Raw genomic sequence first — 13,121 nt, forward strand, 5'->3', positions numbered from 1 at the left:
GCTGGATGGGGGGGCTGCTTGCTGCTGCTGTGTACCTTAGCAAGCTTATTTGCTTGACCGGCCTTCCTACTCCTCTGCCCACATGCCCACCTATGCCCGATCTGCTGTTCACCTGGATCACAGCTCCGCCCCAACAAGGCAGATCCTCCCAAAAATGGTACAAACTGATCCACGTTCCCCTCCACAGAAAGCTTTAGCCCAAAATAAGGGACACATTCTGCCCAATATGTCAGCGCCAACCACAGCCTGAGGGACACAGTGACACACGAGCACCGGCTGTAAATATAATGTAAATACTCGTTTGTAATGCATGTCATTGTATTTCAAAAAAGGAATCTGGAAATGGTATACCTATTTTCTTTATTTGTATGTATTAAAGATCACATTTTATTACATTTTCTTTTTCTGTACTTCATTACATCTTATTGTGATTCATAATTCTATTATTTATTTTCCGTGTATATGTATGTATGTATGTATTGTGACAAACCAAGGGGCAGGGTCATACATGGCAGATATGTCAGGCCAGGTCTGCTGCAAGGTGTGTACTCTAGGGTAGAATACCGACCCTAGGCAACTACACTCCCCAGAAACCCTCAGGCAGCCATTCTAGCACCTAATGTGGTCACTTGGTGTTACTTCCTCAATTATTCACCAGGTATATAAGGCGGGCCTGAGAGAGAGAGAAGTGAGAGACAATAGGGTGAGTTATCTGGCAAACAGAGGTAGCTCATAAGGAGAAAGCCAAGACTTATTTATTCCAGACTTTGTTTAAAATAGAATGATTATGTAAGATTAGTTACAACTCCAGTGTGAGTTAGGTTTTGTTTTCAGATTTGTTTTGTTTGAAGTAAACATACAGGCACAGCCCTGTATTTGCAACCTCCTCCCTGGGTCATGACTGGTTTTTACTCCTAAGAAGATCACAGAGAAGACCCGCACATGTGTACAGCCAAGGCGTTTTGTCACATTTGGTGTAGAATGCGGGCAGCACCTCATGAAACCCAGACTGGCTGAGTGAATTTTTTTATCCCAAAAAAAAAAAACTACAGGCTGTAATAGCCCAACAGGAAGCGACCAGGGTGCAGCAGGTGGCTCACCAGGATGCTATGCGGATGCATCAGGAAGCACAGCAGGTCCAGCATGATACAAATAAAATGTTTAGAGAAGAGCAGGAAAAGGTGACTAAAGAGCTGAAAGAGAGTGTTGAAGCACTTGCAACCAGGATTGGGCCACAGGGGGCTGCAACCCATTCCACTCCCCGCACCAATCACTTTCTGCAGAAAATGACAAAACAGGACGATGTTGAGGCCTTCCTTATGACCTTTGAGAGGACAGCAGAGAGAGGGATGGCCAAAAGATTCCTGGGCAGGGCTTGTGGCACCTTATCTGGCAGGGGATGCACAGAAAGCGTACTTTGATCTGGAGCTGAAGGACGCCCAGGACTATGATAAATTGAAAGCGGAGATAATGACCCGATTGGGCGTGACCACCGCAGTGAGGGCACATCGGTTTCAGCAGTGGGCCTACCAACCAGGACAACCAATCCGAACGCAGATGTTTGATATGATCCATCTGGCCAGGAAATGGCTACAGCCAGAGGTCCATTCATCAGCCGAGGTGGTGGAGGCCATAGTCCTTGACAACTACCAACGCTGTTTGCCCAAGGACGTTCGATGCTGGGTTGGCCAGAATGAGGTGCTGTCCGCTGACACCTTGGTGGCCATTGTAGAGCGGTTCTATACAGCCGGAGCAGCAGAGCATGTACCGGAGGTTAAAAACTCGTTCCCCAGGCCATGACGAACCAGCGGACCGGGTAAGATGGTTCCAAAGTACTCTGGGAAACATGACGCGCTGGGTTGGAAGAAAAGAGCAAGACTGGGGGGGGCAAAGGTGGGGCCTAAAGCCGAGACTAAGGGTTATAGGGGGTCACCATCACAACCAATTGTCTGCTACAATTGTGACAAAGTAGGACATATTGCGGCCCACTGCCCAGGTAGAGAGGAACCAATGCAATGTAATGTGTGTGATATGGGGAAAGAGAAACCGGTATTTTATGCCTGCCCTGTTGGGACGGATGTTTTCATAGGCGGAGTACCTAATCCAAAACACATGTGTACAGTGATAGTCGATGAGAAAGAAGTGGCTGCTCTACTCGACTCTGGCAGTATGGTTACACTGGTCACAGAAAAATTAGTAGCGACCAACAAGCTGGATAGACATCAGGAGCTCAGTATCACATGCACACATGGTGACACACGCCCCTATCCCACAGCCCTTGTAAACATACAGACAGAGGCCGGGAAACTAGATTACGAAGTCGGTGTGGTACCCAACATGCCATATGATGTGATACTGGGACGATATTTTCCTAATTTTGGAAAACTAGATAGAAAACATAGTAAATTGGAAATGCACACTGAAAACTGTAAGCCAGAAGTTGCCTCGATCCCACAACTAGAGCTAAAAGTAGACCTGGTTCCAGTTGAGTCGACAGTGAAGGTTTTAGTTGGGGAAAATTAAACTGAAAACATAGGGGTGGAATGTAGTGACGTAGATGACCCTATGGAGGGTGAGGAACCCAGCACTAGCAGGGTGGGTGAGAATCCATTCATAGAGACCCCTGAAGCTGACAATGTAGAAGTGTCAGTGTTAGAGGGACTCCCCACTGATTTTGGCAGCGCACAGGTGCGAGATCTCACTCTACACTATGCTAAAGAAAATGTGAAGGTAGTAAATGGGACCCCTATGACTACTGCAGACCCGCCAACAGCTTATCCTTATTTTATGGTAACAAATGACCTATTGTACCGTGTAAATAAGATAGGGGTGGACATTGTGGAGCAATTGCTAGTTCCCACCCCATTCAGACGAACAGTTCTCAATCTGGCACATGGGCATATCCTGGGGGGACATCTGGGGATGGACAAAACCAAGGATAGACTCCTGAGGAGGTTTTACTGGCCAGGCGTACATGCAGACGTGACAGAACATTGTAGCTCATGTCCTGAATGTCAACTACATGCTCCTAAACCAGCCTTCAGAAGCCCATCATAGAGACCCCCTTTGCTAGGATAGCTATGGATGTGGTGGGACCTCTCCCAAAATCAGCCAGAGGGCATCAGTATATACTGGTTATTTTGGATTATGCCACCAGGTACCCAGAAGCCATTCCACTGCGGACCATGGCTTCAAAAGGTATTGCAAAAGAGCTAATGTTGATGTGTAGTAGGGTGGGGATACCGAGGGAGATATTAACAGATCAGGGCACACCCTTTATGTCTAAGGTTATGACCGATCTGTGTAAATTGTTGCAGGTTAAGCAGTTGAGAACATCAGTCTACCACCCACAAACAGATGGGTTGGTTGAGAGATTTAATAGGACCCTGAAGTCCATGCTAAGAAAGGTAATCGATAAGGATGGGAAAAATTGGGAATTCATGCTGCCCTACTTGATGTCTGCCATTAGGGAAGTCCCACAGGCTTCCCTGGGCTTTTCGCCTTTTGAACTGTTATATGGGAGGCACCCCAGGGGGATATTAGACATAGCCCGTGAAACGTGGGAACACGAGTCCACTCCTTTCCGGAGTGTAGTCGAGCACATCAATGCTATGCAAGAGAGAATAGCCACAGTCACTCCCATTGTGAGAGAGCACCTAAGGCAGGCACAGGAACACCAACAATTCGCCTATAATCGTCAGGCTACACTGAGGGTGTTCCAGCCTGGTGATAGGGTGTTGGTGTTGGTTCCCACTGTAGAATGTAAATTTCTGGCTACGTGGATGGGACCTTATGAGATTATAGAGCGAATACGGGAAGTGAACTATAAGGTTCAGCAACCCGGCCGCCGACCCCCAGAACAAATATATCATGTCAACTTAATAAAAGCCTGTAAGGACAGGGAAGTGTTGATGTTGACTTACCCCCCTCAGCCACTAGGGACACCGAAGGTGAATATTGCAGCTGCCTTGTCACCTGACCAGTTGAAGGAGGTGAACGACTTGATAATACGTAATAGGGAAGTTTTCTCAGGCATACCGGGGCGTACCCATTTAGTCTCTCACAACATTGTGTCTCTCCCAGGAAAGAAGGTAAATATGAGGCCTTACAGGGTACCAGAAGCTCGCAGGAACACTATTAGAAATGAGGTTAAGGAAATGCTGGAGGCAGGGGTTATTGAAGAATCCCACAGTGAGTGGTCCAGCCCTATAGTCATGGTTTCCAAACCTGATGGCTCCTGGAGATTCTGTAATGATTTTAGAAAGGTTAATGAAATTTCAAAGTTTGATGCATACCCAATGCCCCGAGTAGATGAATTGTTAGAGAATATTGGGAATGCTCGCTATATTTCAACTATTGACTTAGCCAAGGGCTACTGGCAGATTCCCTTGACCCCGGGTGCCAAAGAAAAAACAGCCTTTGCAACCCCAGATGGTCTGTTTCACTACACAGTGATGCCCTTTGGCCTGCATGGTGCTCCTGCCACCTTTCAAAGGTTGATGGACCACATACTTAGACCACACAGGACGTATGCGGCAGCATATTTAGATGATGTGGTCATTCACAGTCCAGATTGGGAATCACATTTGTCTCAGCTCCAAGCGGTATTGGATTCAATACATGCAGCAGGCCTGATGGCTAATCCAACCAAATGCAATTTGGGGTTGGAAGAGGCCAAATACTTGGGCTATACAGTAGGGAGGGGTATGGTGAAACCCCAAATATCCAAGGTTGAAGCCATAAACTCTTGGCCTAGGCCTGTCAATAAAAAGCAGGTTAGGGCATTTTTAGGGTTAACTGGGTATTACCGGAGGTTTATTCCCAACTATGCTACCTTAGCGGCCCCTCTGACTGATATGACTAAGGCTACAGAACCCAATATGGTTAGATGGGGTGATACAGCAAACCGGGCTTTCCGGAGCCTACAGGAGGCGCTCTGCCGCAACCCCGTTTTAATGGTACCTGACTTTCAGAAAGAATTTATAGTCCAGACGGACGCCTCTGAGGTGGGGATCGGAGTGGTTTTGTCCCAAAGAATGGGTGATCACGAACACCCGGTGTTGTTCCTTAGCAGAAAGTTGGAATCCAATGAAATAAATTATTTGGTAGTTGAAGAAGAATGTTTGGCAGTGAAGTGGGCTTTGGACAGTCTTCGATACTATTTGTTGGGCAGGCACTTCACCCTGATCACTGACCATGCCCCCCTCACTTGGATGCATCGTTCGAAAGACAGGAATGCCCGTGTGATGAGGTGGTTTTTGAGTCTCCAACATTTTCATTTCACCCTGCAGCACAGGCCAGGGAAGGCCATGGGGAATGTTGATGGGCTGTCCCGGGTGCATGCTTTTTTGCGGCTGTCGCTCGACCTATGGGGTCGCAGCTGGGGGGGAGGATGTGGGACAAACCAAGGGGCAGGGTCATACATGGCAGACATGTCAGGCCAGGTCTGCTGCAAGGTCTGCACTCTAGGGAAGAAAACCGACCCTAGACAACTACACTCCCCAGAAACCCTCAGGCAGCCTAATGTGGTCACTTGGTGCTACTTCCTCAATTATTCACCAAGTATATAAGGCGGAAAGATAGAGTCAAGCTAGAAGGTCAGGCCAGAAGCTAGTTTGATTTCTGTTTGTTATTTACGATGATAACCTTGGAAACAATGTCAAACGGTATGACCTACGTGCCTGTTCCCTAAAACCATGTGTAGACCTATGGACTCTGTTCTATAATGATATATGTTCTGCTTAGTTAGCCTTTAAGATAACATAGTAATGACTTTCTAGCATGTATGCATGTATGTATGTCCAATTGCTTTGACAATACAAATGAATTGAATTGAGAGGGAGAGAGAGAGAGAGAGAGAGAGAGAGAGAGAGAGACAGACAGACTGAAAAACAGACAAACAGACACACACACACACACACAGACATACACACACACACACAGAGCCAGCCAGCCAGCCAGCTCAGCGATGACATCACGAGCCTCTCTCAGCTGACTGCTATGACATCACAGAGCACGTACATTCCGTTGCTTGCCGTCTGACAACCACTCAGTCACCGCCAGCCAGACTGGCTGGCTGGCTGGATGTGGGGGATGCTTGCTGCTGCTGCGTACCTTAGCAAGCTTATTTGCTTGACCGGCCTTCCAACTCCTCTGCCCACATGCCCACCTATGCCCGATCTGCTGTTCACCTGGTCACAGCTCCGCCCCAACAAGGCAGATTCTCCCAAAAATGGTACAAACTGATCCACGTTCCCCTCCACGGAAAGCTTTAGCCCAAAATAAGGGACAAATTCTGTAACAACATAATGGATGCCCACCCAACCTGTGACAAAACTGAGAAAAAAGAAAAACGCCAGTCCTCCTGGGGGAGGGACACACAGCCACCCTGGCTGCCCAATATGTCAGCGCCTACCACAGCCTGAGGGACACAGTGACACACGAGCACCGGCTGTAAATATAATGTAAATACTTGTTTGTTATGCATGTCATTGTATTTCAAAAAAGGAATCTGGAAATAGTAAACCTATTTTCTTTATTTGTATGTATTAAAGATCACATTTTTTTACATTTTCATTTTCTGTACTTCATTACATCTTATTGTGATTCATAATTCTATTATTTATTTTCCGTGTATGTATGTATGTATGTATGTATGTATGTATGTATGTATATGTATGTATGTCCAATTGCTTTGACAATACAAATGAATTGAATTGAGAGAGAGAGAGAGAGAGAGAGAGAGAGAGAGAGAGAGAGAGAGGAATATGAGCTCCTAAAAAACATTTGTTTTTATACATAAGCGGATTTAATTTGTCATTTACAAATGAATATATAGCACTATAAACATACACAGAAGACATGGAATAGAAATTCAGAAGAAAAAGTATTCAAAAAATAATAATTTTAAGAGAAACACAAAAAGAAGAAAGCAGAGAGACAGTTCAGGAAGAAAAGTCAGAAAAGAAAAGCTGAAGACAAGAATTGGAGGTAAGACCTTTCACCTATAGAGACAAATAATTAAACAAAAAAATATGTATTAATAAAATAAATAAGCATTCTCAGTAGTTGACTCAGCCAATGAAAATGCAGAGCTCCAATTTGAATAGAGTGACAGTAGGAGAGAGCCCAACTGCCACTGAGACTGATAGAAATCTATCGAACAGCAGTCTGACTGCAGAGCTGCCTTTTGAAATCCGATACCCTGAAGACATTCGCTCTGCACAGGCTAAGAAGGACTACAAACAAGCTGTGATGAGAGCATCTCCTGAGACCCTCATCCTAGACTACACCGGTAAAGGAGAAAACAGGGTCAAGAACAATCTACTGTTCTACACCCAGTACCCCACCGCCTTTCACAAAACCCTGTGCCAGACATACCCCAATAACAACAAGAGGGGCATTAGCAGAGGCAGGCAGATCTCAGTGCTGGTAGAGAAAGACACAGACAGTGTGATGCTCACTTTTAATGTATACCACAACGGGACCATCATGGTGCAGGGCAGCGAGAGCAGCCTGGACCAATTATCTCTCGGCTTCCACACCTCAAAGCAGCAGACTGAGGTAGAGAAACACGAGCCAGAGCCGGCCACCCTGCAGTCTGCCCCCAGCCACACGGAGCCAGACAGTGCCCCATCTCCCACAGACTGCCCCCCTGTCTCCCCAAAACTCTCCAGCAACATTAAAACACTAAAGGAATGCCTATCAGTGCTGGAGCTGAAGTTTGCGGAGTTCAGGGACTAAAGATGCACCACAAGGCTGAGATCCATGAGCTGAGAGCAGCAGTGAGAGACCAGGAGGAGCAGAGCCAAACCCTGAGGACGGAGCTGCACAGAGCGAGGGAGGAGCTGACCAGGACACCCCAGCACAGCCAGCTGAGGAGCCTGCAGAGCCAGCTGGAGAAGCTAAGAGAGGAGCACAGAGACTGCACTGCACTGACCCCACAACACCTACAACCCCTGACGCACCCACTGATGCACCCACTGATCCACCCACACTCCCCACCACTCCTGACACCCCCACTATCACCAGACCTGCCACTAATACACAAACCCCTGAAACGCCACTCCCCTAAAACACACCCGCTGCCCCCACCACTCCCGACGCAAAACCCGGAGTGGCAGGTCAACACAGAGGTGGTCATTCTGAGCGACTCCAATGGGAAGTTCCTGGATGAGAGGCGCCTCTTCCCTGGGCGAAAAGTGAAAAAGCTTTGGTGCCCGACAGCACAGAGAGCCCTGGAGCTGCTCTCCAAGAGGAGGCTGTGCCAGGTCAAACACATCCTCATCCACACCGGCACTAACGACCTGAGTGCCCGCAGGGGCGATGTGGCCTCAGCCCTGAGACAGGTGGCAAAGAAAGCCACAGAGGAATTCCAAACTGCCAAAATCACCATCTCCACACTGCTGCCCCGCACAGACGTGCCCCTGCACATCATCCAGGCCATCAACGCAGAAGTATCCCGAAGATGTGCCCTCCTCCCCAACGTCCACCTGGCACACCACTGAGACATCCAGCCACATCACCTGTATGACCACGTCCACCTCAACAAGACGGGTGTGAGGAAGGTCCGTTTTTAGTGTTTCTCTGAACACATCCAAGCTTACCTAGGCGCTACATATTATTTTCAATTACCCGTAATTCTGATCTGTATTTTGGCTTGTTAATAGAAGTTATTGAAGTTGGACTCCTAATTCAAAATAACCAATATGTATCTCAACGTAATTTACTGACAGACATCACTCTTTATCACTTTCACTTTTGAAGGAACTGCTTTGTATTCTGTGTATTGTTTTATTGTAGTGCTGCTTCCTTTCTTGGCCAGGTTTTACTTGCAAAAGTGATTTTATTCTCAATGTAAGCTCAAAGTCAAATAGTTTAAATAAGAAAACAATGTATTGAAATGAGAACATCATGAACCTGTGTAATTGTGCTGAAGGACAAGCACTGAAAGCAGAGAGAATTTTGTGTTTGGCATTGAATAGCCTTAAAGAAAACTATGCCGTTTTTGGAAACTTTCATATTTAAGTTGAATGTAGGCAAAAACATTCCAGTCACTCTGAAGAGAGAATACAGTTTACTGTTCGAATAAGTAGCCCCTGAATTGAAGATAAAAATCAAAAGTGCTGTTCGTAATTAGTTTACACTTTTACATCAGATGTCTTGTTTTTGCGTTCCAAATTGAGGAGTTGTGGCATATAATGTAAATGAAGTTACTTCACTAGTAGTGCGATTTCTACGTTGTGTATGTGTGTTTGTATATATGAACTCATACATTTTTTTAAGATTGTATTTGGAAAACAAATTCAGGTATAGCACGTGTCCCCCTTTTGAATGGGTTCTATATATAACATTTTAAAACGAATGGTTCTGTGTAGAACGCTATGTTTGGGGGTTCTTCATGTAACCCCTTTGAAGGGGTTCTACATAGAACCATAAAGGGATCCACCAGAGCGATTACTCGAGGAACCCTTTATGGTTCTGTGCAGAACAATTTCTTCTAAGAGTGTGGAGTGTCGCCACACAATTTCTCTCAGAGGGCTTTTGACCAATGGCAATCCAATCCTGAATGACGTCACCACTATCCTGTTGTACTTTATGGGAGAGATGTATTAAGTAGTTTATAATGAGAAGAATAACAATAATCACCTGTTTTTCATAGGTTTTGTATCCATGGTCTCCTTCATATTAGGAAAGGAAGTTGATCCATAGCCTACTCAGAGACAACTGAGAGTTGGTCTCTGAGCAGCAGCACAAAGGGGTCGAGTCTCTCAATGTCCGTGTGTTGGAGATATTCCACCATATTGGTCCCAGCCTTTAAAACAATGTTAAAGAAGATGTTAAAGATATTGTAGAAATATATTGCAGAAGAGCAGAACTACAATCACACTTTTTCAATGCTATTGCTGTTTTCTACCTCCCTGGTGAGGTACCAATGCGGGAAGTTTGAGAGAGTATTTCTAAAATGTGTATGATCCAATACACACAGTTATTTAAAAAGCTGACGTCTTGTACATGCTCACCAGAACCAAGCCTAATTAAATAACACATTTAATATTAAATAAGTACATGTGCAGTAGCCACTTGGACAATTACAGATCCCCAGGTCAAAACACAACAGAAAGACATGAAAGATCGTATTTTCAAATCACATCTGTGGCCCCCATAACTGTAATTTGGTATTAGTGGGTCAAAGGATTTATTTGGTTCAAGTGATAATAAGATCATATTTTGAAAACAAACACTACAGGATGTCATATTTAAAATGACTGTGAGTACCTTTCTTTAGTGACGGTTCTGAGGGGGGCAGGGATTAGTTGAGTGTGCTAATTGGAGCTGTAAAGTGTGCAGAGAAAATACAAATGTTTTCTTTTAATATGAAAACAAAGAACTTTTTTTTAACACCGACCTGGGATTGTGTTTCTTTCCAAGTTTCCTTATTGTTTCTGAGAAGAGACTGTTCACTTGCAAAGTGAACTGGACCCGTGTGACTCGCAGGTAAGGAGAGCCCGTGTTGAACTAAGATGGCTACAGTGAGTTTTCCTGGACAAAGCTCGGGCAAAGGATAGCGCAGAGTGCACCTGCACCTGAGATTGTGTTGAGAAGCTTTGTGATAAGAGCAGGTAAAGAGGGAAAAGAAACACAAGTATTTTCTTTGTTTGAAGAACACATTTTGTTTTAACTGAAACGGGACTACAACTTTTGAAAGGGAAATAGTTGCTAGTGCACTGTATTTTTATTGAGTTTATTAGAAGAAAAAAGCTTATATTTTGGACAGAACGAACTCGTTTGGCATGCAACTAGCAGCAAACGATGTGAAGCAAACAAAACAGTTAGCAAGTTAGCAAGTTAGCAAGTTACAGTCTGTCCTAGGTCCGGGGGTGCTTATGGTTGTTTATGGGTTCCCTTACCTTAGCCAGTGTCATGTACGGGTGTCCGTACCTTACTGGAGTGTTTGTTTTTATTATAATATATATACATAATATAATATATAATAATGTAATATTTCAGATAAATCGTCACAGTGAGTGACACCAGCATTATTGGTTTTTTGAGAAATAAAAAAACAGAATGTAGAGAAGAAAATGTTGGAAGGAAGTTGGGAGAAAGACTGGTCTCCGAAGGAGCACCGGGACTGGTGGAAGCAACAACAACCAGATAAGACAGAGAAAGGAATTGTGATATTGTGTCAGGTTGGTGAGAATCAAGAAAAGAAAATAACAGAAATGGAAGATCATCATAAACAGTAATGTGAATTGAGAGAAGAAGTTGTGAAAAATACGATAGAATTAATAGAACTACAAGGCAAATTAGAAGGGCAAGAAAAGTGGTCAGAAAAGGTGAAGGTGTAGGTGCACGATGTGCTGCCGTGTTAGGAGCGCGTCGCGACACAGATCACTCCGAGGACGACAGGCCCGATTGGGATGATTTAGATCGCAAAGCATGGGAATATGAAAAAGGAGGTTTTGCTAGCGCTCCTCCCCCATATAATCCGGAATATAAATCAATCACTGATTTTGGTTATAATAATACATTGTATCCAGATCTGACCGCTCTGAAAACGGTCCCAGCTGCACCCATGCAAGTCAAAACTAGACAGAGTAAAGAGGAAGGTCAATCAATAGTCTATACGACTAAAACCCATGTCCCCTTCTCCCCAGGAGAAAAAGAAATGATATGGGCGTCCCTCCCAAAATTAAAACCAAACCAGGGTAACACAACTTTTTGGGATATTCTAGATGAAAAGATGGTTATTCACCTCCTTCACCCGCACGATGTACACATCATCGTGAAGGCTAAATGTCCGCCCAACATTTGGATACAGTTACTACGAGAATATCAGACCGGGGAGTGGGCTAATGTAGCCTCTACAGATGAGGAGGAAATAACAGAACTTTTTCACAATGGATCAAGAAAACTGAGATAGTGAAATAATGAAATAATCGAGTGGGATTATTTGACATTTTATTCTAAATAATCATAAGCTTAAATAATAAGTTATAAGGGCTGTTTGAGACACTGCAGGGTCAATAAAACATGCCACAGATCGGATATCTGAATTATCTTTAGATATCAATGTGTATGTGCTTTGTGTGTTTATGAATATGTATAGTTTGAAGGTGATATAAGGTAAATGTCTATGTTTTGGCAATCATTTTAGAATTATATTTAAAAATGTAACAACAGATTTATCATATTCATGAGGATCTTTGGCTCTATACAGAGTGCCTCAAGCATCAGAAATCAGAAAGAAAGACTATTATAAGAAAAGTAATCCAAAATATACATTGAATAAACAGATGGATAATAATAGTAATACATAAATAGTCATGGTGTCTCCACAAGAAGAACCAGAATTTGTTTGTTAAACATCATGTTATGGACAAGCTCTGTCAAAAGTCAAATTCAAGGAAACGAAAGGCTAGAAGAGAGCCTGGTGCAGCCCTGACAGCCTGTGAAAGCAGGAGAATGTAAACAGTCTGGTGACATGTTACAGTCTTTCAGAAAATGTTTGGTTATTGGTGCCTAGCATATAATACCTGAAATGAAAGTCAAAGTAGACCATGGTTTTAAGATGAGTGATGTAGGAAAAGGGTAAGATACCGCAGAAGTATAAGATTACAACTATAGAATAAGTAAGCTCAAGTAATATAAAATGCTTTACAGGAGAAAAGGAAGAATGGAAAGGAAGAGTAAAAGAGAAGGTGTCCTAGGATTATGGGAATCATTATTGAGATCAATGGCCTATTGGCTAATATTTTGTTAGGTACATATATGACTTCAATAAACGAATAATGGAGTGACATCTGTATAAATATAAATAAAACATATTGATAAAAAAACCTGAATACATTTCTTGTAAGAAATTAAGAATAGGAGAAAGAATAGCTGTTAGAATGCAGAGCAATGTTAACCAAAGTTGAAGAGGGTTTGAGTAAGTTGACGAGGGTCTGAGTAAGTTGATAAGGCTTGGGAAGCAGGAAAAGGTGAGTTTGATGTGTGTGAGACAAATGTGCTGCCACTTTTAGCACAGAGAGCTTCTGATGGTGATTGAATGAAACGTGGGAAAATAAATAAACTTGATGTAGGATAAATGAATAAATAATTGAATGAGATATGAG

The sequence above is a fragment of the Amia ocellicauda genome, unplaced genomic scaffold (genome assembly GCF_036373705.1).
Source record: "Amia ocellicauda isolate fAmiCal2 unplaced genomic scaffold, fAmiCal2.hap1 HAP1_SCAFFOLD_61, whole genome shotgun sequence".
Taxonomy (NCBI): Eukaryota; Metazoa; Chordata; class Actinopteri; order Amiiformes; family Amiidae; genus Amia; species Amia ocellicauda.